The sequence below is a fragment of the Schistocerca cancellata genome, chromosome 5 (genome assembly GCF_023864275.1).
Source record: "Schistocerca cancellata isolate TAMUIC-IGC-003103 chromosome 5, iqSchCanc2.1, whole genome shotgun sequence".
Classification (NCBI taxonomy): domain Eukaryota; kingdom Metazoa; phylum Arthropoda; class Insecta; order Orthoptera; family Acrididae; genus Schistocerca; species Schistocerca cancellata.
Window position 1 is genome coordinate 717,340,402 of NC_064630.1, and position 11,478 is coordinate 717,351,879.

An 11,478-nucleotide genomic window follows, 5' to 3' on the forward strand; every position below is an offset into this window, starting at 1 on the left:
CTCTTCCTGCAGTCACTGTTTACCCTCCAGGGTATCACTGTTTAACCTCCAGGGTATCAACGTTTGTGAGTCGTGTGACCGATGCGGGACGTGGATACCAGCCCGGTATTCACCAAAACGTATGTGGGAAACCACCTGAAAACCAAATCCAAACTGGCTGGCACACCACTCCTCGTCGTTAATCAGCCAGGGGCGGATTCGATCCGGGGCCGGCGAGCTTCCCCGAATCCCAGAATTAGCGTGTGGCTCGTGGCTATCTGGGCAAGTCCTTAATAGAAACATCTCCACACGATAATCAATTAAGCAAATAAATTTCAGGTATGAGCCCGCAATCTTCGTAAATATTTTGCAAAAAAAAAAACGCCTAAATAGCTTAATATATGCATTTACAACGTCGTTTCGGCTGCTATCATAGCCAAATCAAAACTTAGAATTTATAAATTATAGAACGCAGCAATCAGACGTCATTTCTTTTTTGCAGGTTCTATTTGGCAAATCCACTAGCCAAAATCTGGATTTGCCAATTAAAACCTGCAAAAAGAAGGACGACTGATTGCGGCGCTCTAATTTGTAAATAATATCACAGTCGCTTAGTGCAACAACTTTCCTAAAGGTAACCTGACAAAACTTAGAACTTGTAAAACAAGGTCAGTGTCAGTATCAATAAAGTCTGTGTCTAATCGGAAACCTGTACCTAATATTGACGAAGAAGTCCTAATCGGGCACAAGTTTTATTGATATTGACAATGAATATTGATGGTCAGGTTCTAAATTTTGATCTGATGATGGCAGTGGCCAAAGTGAGTTATAAAAAAAAACTTGTATTATGCGATCTAGATGGTTTTATTGGCTCTGAGCACTGTGCGACTTAACTTCTGAGGTCATCAGTCGCCTAGAACTTAGAACTAATTAAACCTAACTAACCTAAGGACATCACACACATCCATGCCCGAGGCAGGATTCGAACCTGCGACCGTAGATGGTTTTATTCACAAAATCTATACGATAACTCAGGGGATGAGGGAAGTCTGACAATCCAGATTGTTTGAACATTTTTCTTCTGTGCAGTGTTTGTTTCTCCTCCGTTATTTAGTTCCACACAAAAGATAATTTATTATTTTGCTATCTCAAGGTCGTAAATGTTTGTTATTTTAAAGAAATATTTATAATTTTGAACTTAATGTAAAACAAGTAACAAATAGTCGAAATTTATGGGTTTATGAATACTTTTTCGAGTACCGTCTGTTGAACTGTTATTCAAGCCTTTGCGATCGTCGAATGAGTTATCATCGACGTGCTAATGTCCCTAGTTTTCAGGTCGATGTTTTGTCACTCATGCTACCAAATGTTGCATTGGCACCAGGCCAGCGCTATCGTAAGATAGAGCTACTCAACAAACTGAAGTCGAGCTGAAGCCTACGTCGCCTTAGAACACAGAGGCTAGAGTTTAATATCCCGCAGGCATAGCAGTCATTAGACACGCAACACCATTTCGGTTACTGTGGGATGAAAATATTGGCCTGATATTCCCGTGAATAATTTCACAAATTGAACGATAAAATAAGTGAGGAAGACAATAAGTATAAGAAGCCAGCTGGAGCAATTCGTCGAAGTCATTGTTAAACGAAGGACTTATTCCATCTTTGGCAACATAAGGCGTATTTCGAAGAGAAGCAAGTTAGCATTAAAACAATTGTGGTTTTGTTTAAAGATCGATTTAACAAGATCATAAACAGTTTTCATGTTAAAAATTACTTTTATTACTGAGGTTTTTTGGCTCATACATTATTTCATGCCTTCTTCTATACGCTGGCGCTCATTTTTAAATTACTTATGAGAAGTTCTGAAGTTGTGACAGTTTTAAATATGTTACTGTATTTAAAAATCAGATGTCGCATGCTTAAACTTTGATGTATGAGTCTTGGAAAACAATAAAAAAAAGGTGTACAAAAATGCCTATTATTATTTGACAAAGTGTCCTAATCTCATTTAAAGTTGTGTTACCAGATCTCATCTCTACTCCGTGGTCCAAATTATTTTTATAAGATCTGCCCCACATTAAACTGCTTTTCTCACGGCGCATAGATCGTAAATTATAATATTCCGTAATAGGGGGGTTCGATCATATACGATTTGGTGTCGCAGGTTCTACGTTTACCTGGGGCACAACTTTCAAATGACGAAAACCGAATAATTGTGGAAAGCATTTTTAGGTGTAGTGTTTACGTATTAAGGCCTGATCAGTTTTGCTAAAGTGGTCAAATATCAGTTTTCCGATCGTCAGTTGTTTTACCCAGATAGCCTCCGGAAATCAGCTGTTGCGTTCTCCGATCCGGTCAGCTGTCTCTTTTCAGTTAAATATCGGAGATAGACAACTTCACATGCAGACAAATATTTCTACTCATCGTTTACGGTACAGAAAAGTCACACCGTCCAGATTTGCCGAAAGTTTCTCAAAACAAGACGTAACCCACAACCCAAGTAAGTATCAAAAAACAGTTGTGCGTTTACATGGGAATGAAAGTCTATTGTGGATGAAAATCCGGCAGCTAGAACCGCATTCCCAGAATCGATATTTTTTAATTTTGAAATAAAGTGTTTATTTCATGCTTTCGTTATGAGCTAGTTTCGCTCCCCTGGGCACTTTCAAAGTATGTTTGTCACAGCGGAAAACAGTAGTCACCTAATATCTCCCACACATTTGTGTGAAGGAAGCTCTAAGGAATTCTTGTAACTCTGGAGACGACGGGCACAACCATCGCAGATGTGAATTTCGTATGCAAAATGAGAAAAATGCAGACATTATGTGGGTTTTGTCACAGTAGCATGTCCCTGACATGTCTGCCATTTCATTTTAAGATGTTCACTTCATGTGTACCTTTATGATAAATGTGAAACCGACTTATTTTAATATGCTATACGTAGACTCCACGGCTCAACGCTTTCGGTCAGGAGATTGATCGACCTCTGTAATAAAAACGCTAAGCGAAGTTTTCACAGACAGAAAAGACACGTGCCATGCGACATCCGCACAGAACCGCTGACGTAAATGACGTCAGGAAAAAAAGTAGTGAAGTTCCAGACTACACATCAAAAGATCACGCGTTCGATACCAGGTCAATCCTAGGAATTTCATCTATCACTTATCACTTGTTTCATATCTTGTAATGTCTGTAGACGTGAAAAATGCCGAGCTGCACCGTGGGTCGGTCTCCCCTTGTAAATGGCTGGGTAGGTCAGTTCAAAGGTCGGAGTAAGGCGTCGGTATAGCAACTCCAACAAGTTCATGCCTAGTAACAGCCCTGTGGCGTCCATGCAATATTCGGATTGAAACTATTTTACTTTAAGCTGGCACAGTCACAAAACTCACTCAGGGGCTGCATTTACTCCCTTTACACAGGGAATTCATATCTGAGATAGTGGTGCCCGTTACAGTCACGATCATAGGAAATCATTATTAAAGACACTACTGGATGTAGCTTGCTCCACACAAAGGTGTGGAAGATAAGACGTTATGCGACTAGAGTTTTTCACTGTGTCAGCGGCAGCTTGCAAAATTAGCTAATAGTAAAGCATGAAATAAGGGGCTTATTTCATAAATAAAAACAGCCTTCTATGAGGAGTGACTTCCTTCTAGAAATTCGCCGCGGCTGTGGACCCATGTGTACAAAAGATAATTGATATTGGAGTACTTACATGACAACCGGAAGCGGTATTGTTAAATCGGTTTCCCGAAAGTAAGTGGGCGACTGCCTGGACTGTTAGAGCTAAGGCGCCTATAACTTGAGCTGAACTGTCCGCCATGTTTCCCCAAAGCACAGGATACTCATGCTTGTCTGCACGTGGGTCACGAAGCGAATGGAGATTTCTAATTAAATGTATTGAAGAATTCGTCGTAAATGTCGGTGGCCGCTCAGCTGTGAACTACACAAACTGTTGCAAAAATGAATTTCGCATGTTTAGGTTTCCAAGTGACTCCATACGAAGAAAAGTACAGGCCATAAATTGTCGGAGAGACAGCTGGGAACCTGGTCCTGGCACTCAATTGCGTATTGTAAATAGACGTTAATAACAGAAATCGTAAACCTGAAACCAACTCTACACAACTGTGTTTCTTCCTCCAGTCGAAAACTATACTGATGCAGTTAGTCTCAATTTTTTTCTATTCCTGAGATATTTTCGCAATTGGCAACGTGGTGTGGAATATTTGTGACGTATTAATACGTCTTTATCATAAACATACATACACAAATTGAATAATACTTAACCCCATTTCTTATACAGGTAAAACGTAACTTTCAAAGAATAAAGTTTTTATCACAACTCAACTATCATGAAGCACGTCAAACAAATACTGGTTAAATGAAAGATGAAACTATTAATAAAAATTCTTTTCACTGTAACAAGAAGTTATACTTTTCCCCCCTCCGAGCAATAAAAGTGCTGCATTTCTTGAAATACCTACTTATTATTAAAATATAAACATCACATTTACAAGTGCCTTTTTATGGCAAAAACTAATAAACAGGCACAGACATTGTATTTACAAACTACAAGCAAGATCCGAGCCTAAATTTCTACAGTTGTGCAACATTTCAATTCTTGTTTTATATGAAAAGGACATTCTAAATATCTCTGTACACATTAATTACAGATCGGTACTCTTCATACATTCAGTATCAAATATTTTACGTGGATTAGGTAAAAAGTAGTGGCAACACTGCCATAATATGAAAGATATGCGTCACATGCCCGCTCTTTGCAGCTGACAGCAGAAGGTCAGCAGAAATAGTGCAGTGAGAGGCGACGGCTGTGTTCGAGGGAGTTGCTGCGTGTACCGTCTGAAAGTGCGAGAGGCCAGTTTAAGTGCCTTAGCAGTACGTTTAGGGAACAAGACTGACGTGGCATGTTGTCGCAGCGCACAACAATGTTCCATTCGGGCACTGCATTCCATCATCCTTGATGAAAATGCACGCTGCCACATGGCGAACCCCATGTAGGAGGAGGTCTTGCGAATGTGGGGGTGGGAAATACTGGAAAATCCACTGTATTCACCCGATATGAGTCCGTGCGATTACAACCTGTTCGTCAAAATGAAGGAGCCCCTTCGTGGCACTCGCTACAACGCAAGACAACATCCGTGACTTAGAGCGGTCCTTGCGAGACATCGACAGAGATGGATGCGATGATGGTATACGACGCCTTCCATCTCTGTGGAACAAGGTGGTCACGATGCGGGGCGATTATGTTGAGGGCATGTAATACAGTGAAAGTCTGTCAATAATATCTGGTATGAATCATAACCATGTTGCCACTACTTTTTATCCAACCGCCGCACGGAGTGGCCGAGCGGTTTGAGGCGCCCTGACACGGATTCCGCGGTCCCTCCCGCTGGAGGTTCGAGTCCTCCGTCGGGCATGAGTGAGAGTGTTGTTCTTAGTATAAGTTAGTTTAAGTAGTGTGTAATTCTAGGGACCGATGACCTCATCAGTTTGGTCCCTTAGGAATACACACACACATTTGAAAATTTTTAATCCAACCCATGCATAAGAAACAAGCAAACCCGGCAATGCTTCGCTATTGCTAAACAGGTATGGGAATTGCATATACATCCTAAATTCCTTGACCTGCCTCTCTCTGTCCATCTTCTCACTCCCCCCCCCTCTCTCTCTCTCTCTCTCTCTCTTTCTCTCTCTCTCTCTGTCCATCTCTCCTCCGCCCTCTCTACGATCATTTCCGTCTGAAAGCTCAGTAGCTCCGTATATCTGCTCCTGCCCTCATCTCTCTGTGCACACCCTCCTCCCCTGTCTCTCTGTCCATCTCCTCCTCACCCCTCTCTATGTCCTTCCGTCTGAATGTTCAGTGGAGTACCTAATAAAAATCTGAAATAAATCCGTCAAGATCTTTTCGAGATTTTTAGTAACAACGTTCCCCCTCTATGTATTACATAAATATTTACATATGTAATATATTACAAAAAAATATAGCCGACGTCTGTCCAAATGTTCATTAGAGCATCGTCCAAAAATTGGTAGTAAATCAATCAATAACTTTTGGAGATTTGTGATAACAAGGTTTCCCCATGACCTCATCAGTTTGGTCCCTTAGGAATACACACACACATTTGAAAATTTTTAATCCAACCCATGCATAAGAAACAAGCAAACCCGGCAATGCTTCGCTATTGCTAAACAGGTATGGGAATTGCATATACATCCTAAATTCCTTGACCTGCCTCTCTCTGTCCATCTTCTCACTCCCCCCCCCTCTCTCTCTCTCTCTCTCTCTCTCTTTCTCTCTCTCTCTCTCTGTCCATCTCTCCTCCGCCCTCTCTAAGATCATTTCCGTCTGAAAGCTCAGTAGCTCCATATATCTGCTCCTGCCCTCATCTCTCTGTGCACACCCTCCTCCCCTGTCTCTCTGTCCATCTCCTCCTCACCCCTCTCTATGTCCTTCCGTCTGAATGTTCAGTGGAGTACCTTATAAAAAGCTGAAATAAATCCGTCAAGATCTTTTCGAGATTTTTAGTAACAACGTTCCCCCTCTATGTATTACATAAATATTTACATATGTAATATATTACAAAAAAATATAGCCGACGTCTGTCCAAATGTTCATTAGAGCATCGTCCAAAAATTGGTAGTAAATCAATCAATAACTTTTGGAGATTTGTGATAACAAGGTTTCCCCATTAAATAATACATATACCGGGTGATCAAAAAGTCAGTATAAATTTGAAAACTTAATAAACCACGGAATAATGTAGATAGAGAGGTAAAAATTGACACACATGCTTGGAATGACATGGGGTTTTATTAGAACAAAAAAAAAGTATTGCTAGAGGCGTGAAAGATCTCTTGCGCTCGTCGTTTGGTGATTATAGTGTGCTCAGCCGCCACTTTCGTCATGCTTGGCCTCCCAGGTCCCCAGAGCTCAGTCCGTGCGATTATTGGCTTTGCGGTTACCTGAAGTCGCAAGTGTATCGTGATCGACCGACATTTGTAGGGTTGCTGAAAGACAACATCCGACACCAATGCCTCACCCTAACTCCGGACATGCTTTACAGTGCCGTTCACAACATTCTTCCTCGACTACAGCTATTGTTGAGGAATGATGGTGTACATATTGAGCGTCTCCTGTAAAGAACATCACCTTTGCTTTGTCTAACTTTGTTATGCCAATTATTGCTATTCTGATCAGATGAAGCACCATCTGTCAGACATTTTTTGAACGTCTGCATTCTTTTGGTTCTGATAAAACCCCATGTCATTCCAAGCATGTGTGTCAATTTGTACCTCTCTATCTAGATTATTCCGTGATTTATTCAGTTTTCAAATTTATACTGACTTTTTGATCACCCGATATATATATATATATATTAAGGTTATATTATAAGAATATATTTCCTACGCCGTCGAAATGTTCATTAGTGTGTGGGGCAAAAATTTGTAGGAAATCGGTGAAGAACTTTTCGAGATTTTTGGTAACATTTCTCCTTTTTATGTCAAACTCATTTTTTTGTTGTGAAAACATATGACATCAGAAATGTCAAACTGAACGCAATTTTTGAATTTTTTTCATACCATAAATACATTTACCATCCACAATTATGAGCACCACAAAAAAAATTAAGAAATCAACCAAATCGGCCGAGCCGTTCTTAAGTGATGATCTTCCACAATTGATTTTAATTTCCGACTTTATGGGGGATTTTTCAAAAAATTTCTTTACCTGAACCATTTCCTGAGAATTACGAACACAACAAAGACAAAAATCAACCAAATCTGCCGCGTCGTTCTTAATTGATGATATTTCATACATGCCGCAACTGGTGTTAATTTCCGACTTTTCAGTTGGATTTTCCAAAAGATTTTTTTGCATCCAAACCTTGTCCTGACAATAACGAACACCGCAAAAAAAGAAAAGCTACCAAATCTGTCAAGCCGCTCTCAAAAATTCAAATGGCTCTGAGCACTAAGGGACTTAAGGGGGGTAGGACGTCAAACGGGCCAACATGGAGCAGGAGAGGCACCACAGGACATTTTAACTTCCACTGTCTATACTTTTACAAAAAAAATTCATAAAACTTTGTCAGCATGACCAGAAAGGATTCAGTATTCACACTCTTGGCAGTGGAAGTTCAAAAACGTAATAATTTTGTTTTTTTATGTTTGAAATTTCATCATTTTTTCACTTACTTTGCATTTGTTACTATAGTCACACTTTTCTTCATAAATAGGAGAGATTATTCGACGAATTTTGCACAGCATACAAACCATACTTACAGGGGTATTAAACTTTAGAATTTCTTTCGTTTACGAAAAAACGAATGAGCTGCAATGTTTTAAACTTCATGTTCAGAAAAAAACTTAAATTCTACAGTTTATTATCTAAATTTTTACCGCAGTTTTTAATAGATTTGGAAAATTCTAGAGTTTCATACACCTGTGAGTATGGTTTGCCTGCTGTGCAAAATTCATAGAAGAATCTCTCTTACCTATAGCAACTCATGCTGGCAATAGTAAGTGAAAAAATGATGAAATTTGACATGTAAAAAAAATTTATTTTCAGAATGAGATATTTTCACTCTGCACAGTGGAGTGTGCGCTGATATGAAACTTTCTGGCAGATTAAAACTGTGTGGCCTTTCGCGGGCAAGTGCTCTACCAACTGAGCTACCCAAGCACGACTCATGCCCAGCCCTCACAGCTTTACTTCTGCCACAACCTCGTCTCCTACCTTCCACACTTTACAGAAGCTCTCCTGCGAACCCTGCAGAACTAGCACTCCTGAAAGAAAGGATATCTTAACCTGCCAGAAAGTTTCAAAATTTATTTTGTTATGTTTTTGAACTCCCACTGGTACGAGTGTGAATCCTAAATCCTTTCTAGTCATGCTGACAAAGTTTTATGAATTTATTTGTAAAAGTATAGACAGTAGGTACTAAAACGTTCTGTGGTGCCTCTCCTGCTCCGAGTCGGCCCGTTTGACGTCCTACCCCCCTTAACTTCTGAGGTATCAGTCCCCTAGAACTTAGAACTACATAAACCTAACTAACCTAAGGACATCACACACATCCATGCCCGGGGCAGGATTCGAACTTGCGACCGTAGCGGTCGCGCGGTTCCCAACTGTAGCGCCTAGAACCGCTCGGGCACTCCGGCCGAACAGCCGCTCTAAGATGATGATCTTACACACAACTGATTTTTATTTATACAGATATCGTATAAAGCTGTGCGACTAGTTTAGCACCCGGGAAGGTAAACCTTGTCGACTGGGGAAAACTTGGTGGGCGATTCAGCTTATGGTAGAGGAGGTATAATCGGAGCGTACCTCCTCGATGGCGTGCCGGGTCTCGCGCATGATGAGCGCGGCGCCCTCTGCGGTGAGCGGGTCGTCGATGAGCGGCCCCAGCACGGGCCACGCGTCGATCTCGTTTCCGCTGGCCGCCGCCGCGACCAGCAGCAGCAGCACCAGCGCGCCAGCGAGCAGCGTCTTCATCTCTGGCCGGCTGTGCCGCGACTCGCGAGGTCACTCGTCCCGCGCCTCGTTATAAAGCCGTTTGCGTCAGCGCGCGGGAAGCATCCGCTGCGGCTGTTTGCCCTTTAAAGGGACGTTAACCTATTTCTGACCCCACTCTAGCGGGATATCAGAATCGAACCACTGTTAAAGGTATTATGTATGACCTTCGACCATAAATACAGGGTGTTACAAAAAGGTACGGCCAAACTTTCAGGAAACATTCCTCACCCACAAACAAAGAAAAGATGTTATGTGGACATGTGTACGGAAACGCTTAATTTCCATTTTAGAGCTCATTTTAGTTTCGTCAGTATGTACTGCACTTCCTCGATTCACCGCCAGTCGGCCCAATTGAAGGAAGGTAATGTTGACTTCGGTGCTTGGGTTGACATGCGACTCATTGCTCTACAGTACTAACATCAAGCACATCAGTACGTAGCATCAACAGGTTAGTTTTCATCACGAACGTGGTTTTGCAGTCAGTGTAATCTTTACAAATGCGGAGATGGCAGATGCCCATTTGGTGCATGGATTAGCACGGGGAAATAGCCGTGGCGCGGTACGTTTGTATCGTGACAGATTTCCAGAACGAAGGTGTCCCGACAGGAAGACGTTCGAAGCAATTGATCGGCGTCTTTGGGAGCACGGATCATTCCAGCCTATGACTCGCGACTGGGGAAGACCTAGAACGACGAGGACACCTGCAATGGACGAGGCAATTCTTCGTGCAGTTGACGATAACCCTAATGTCAGCGTCAGAGAAGTTACTGCTGTACAAGGTAACGTTGACCACGACACTGTATGGAGAGTGCTACGGGAGAACCAGTTGTTTCCGTACCATGTACAGCGTGTGCAGGCATTACCAGCAGCTGATTGGCCTCCGCGGGTACACTTCTGCGAATGGTTCATCCAACAATGTGTCAATCCTCATTTCAACGCAAATGTTCTCTTTACGGATGAAGCTTCATTCCAACGTGATCAAATTGTAAATTTTCACAATCAACATGTGAGGGCTGACGAGAATCTGCACGCAATTGTGCAATCACGTCATCAACACAGATTTTCTGTGAACGTTTGGGCAGGCATTGCTCGTGATGTCTTGATTGGGCCCCATGTTCTTCCACCTACGCTTAATGGAGCATGTTATCATGATTTCATACGGGATACTCTACCTGTGCTGCTAGAACATGTGCCTTTACAAGTACGACACAACATGTGGTTCATGCACGATGGAGCTCCTGCACATTTCAGTCGAAGTGTTCGTACGCTTCTCAACAACAGATTCGGTGACCGATGGATTGGTAGAGGCGGACAAATTCCATGGCCTCCACGCTCTCTTGACCTCAACCCTCTTGACTTTCATTTATGGGTGCATTTGAAAGCTCTTGTCTACGCAACCCCGGTACCAAATGTAGAGACTCTTCGTGCTCGTATTGTGGGCGGCTGTGATACAATACGCCATTCTCCACGGCTGCATCAACGCATCAGGGATTCCATGCGACGGAGGGTGGATGCATGTATCCTCGCTAACGGAGGACATTTGGAACATTTCATAGGTTCCCTAAGGATGAAAACCAAAGGCAGCTTTGGATACAGGCCCTGAAACGGAAAAACTTTAAGCCATCTGCACATACGCGCCTTTGCTCGAAGCACTTCGAGGAGAAGTGTTTTGATAGGTTAGTTATTATTTACAATGCATATTTATAATATATATTTACAGTATGAGATTTTCACTCTGCAGCGGAGTGTGCGCTGATATGAAACTTCCTGACAGATTAAAACTGTGTGCCCGACCGAGACTCGAACTCGGGACCTTTGCCTTTCGCGGGCAAGTGCTCTATTTACAGTGTCTGTCATTTTTAAAACTGATGTTTTTATAGGGCTAAGACTGGAGGGAATTGGCTAAGTAGTGATGCTATCCCGACACTTTTTGATTTTTCAGAGATTGTGGAATCG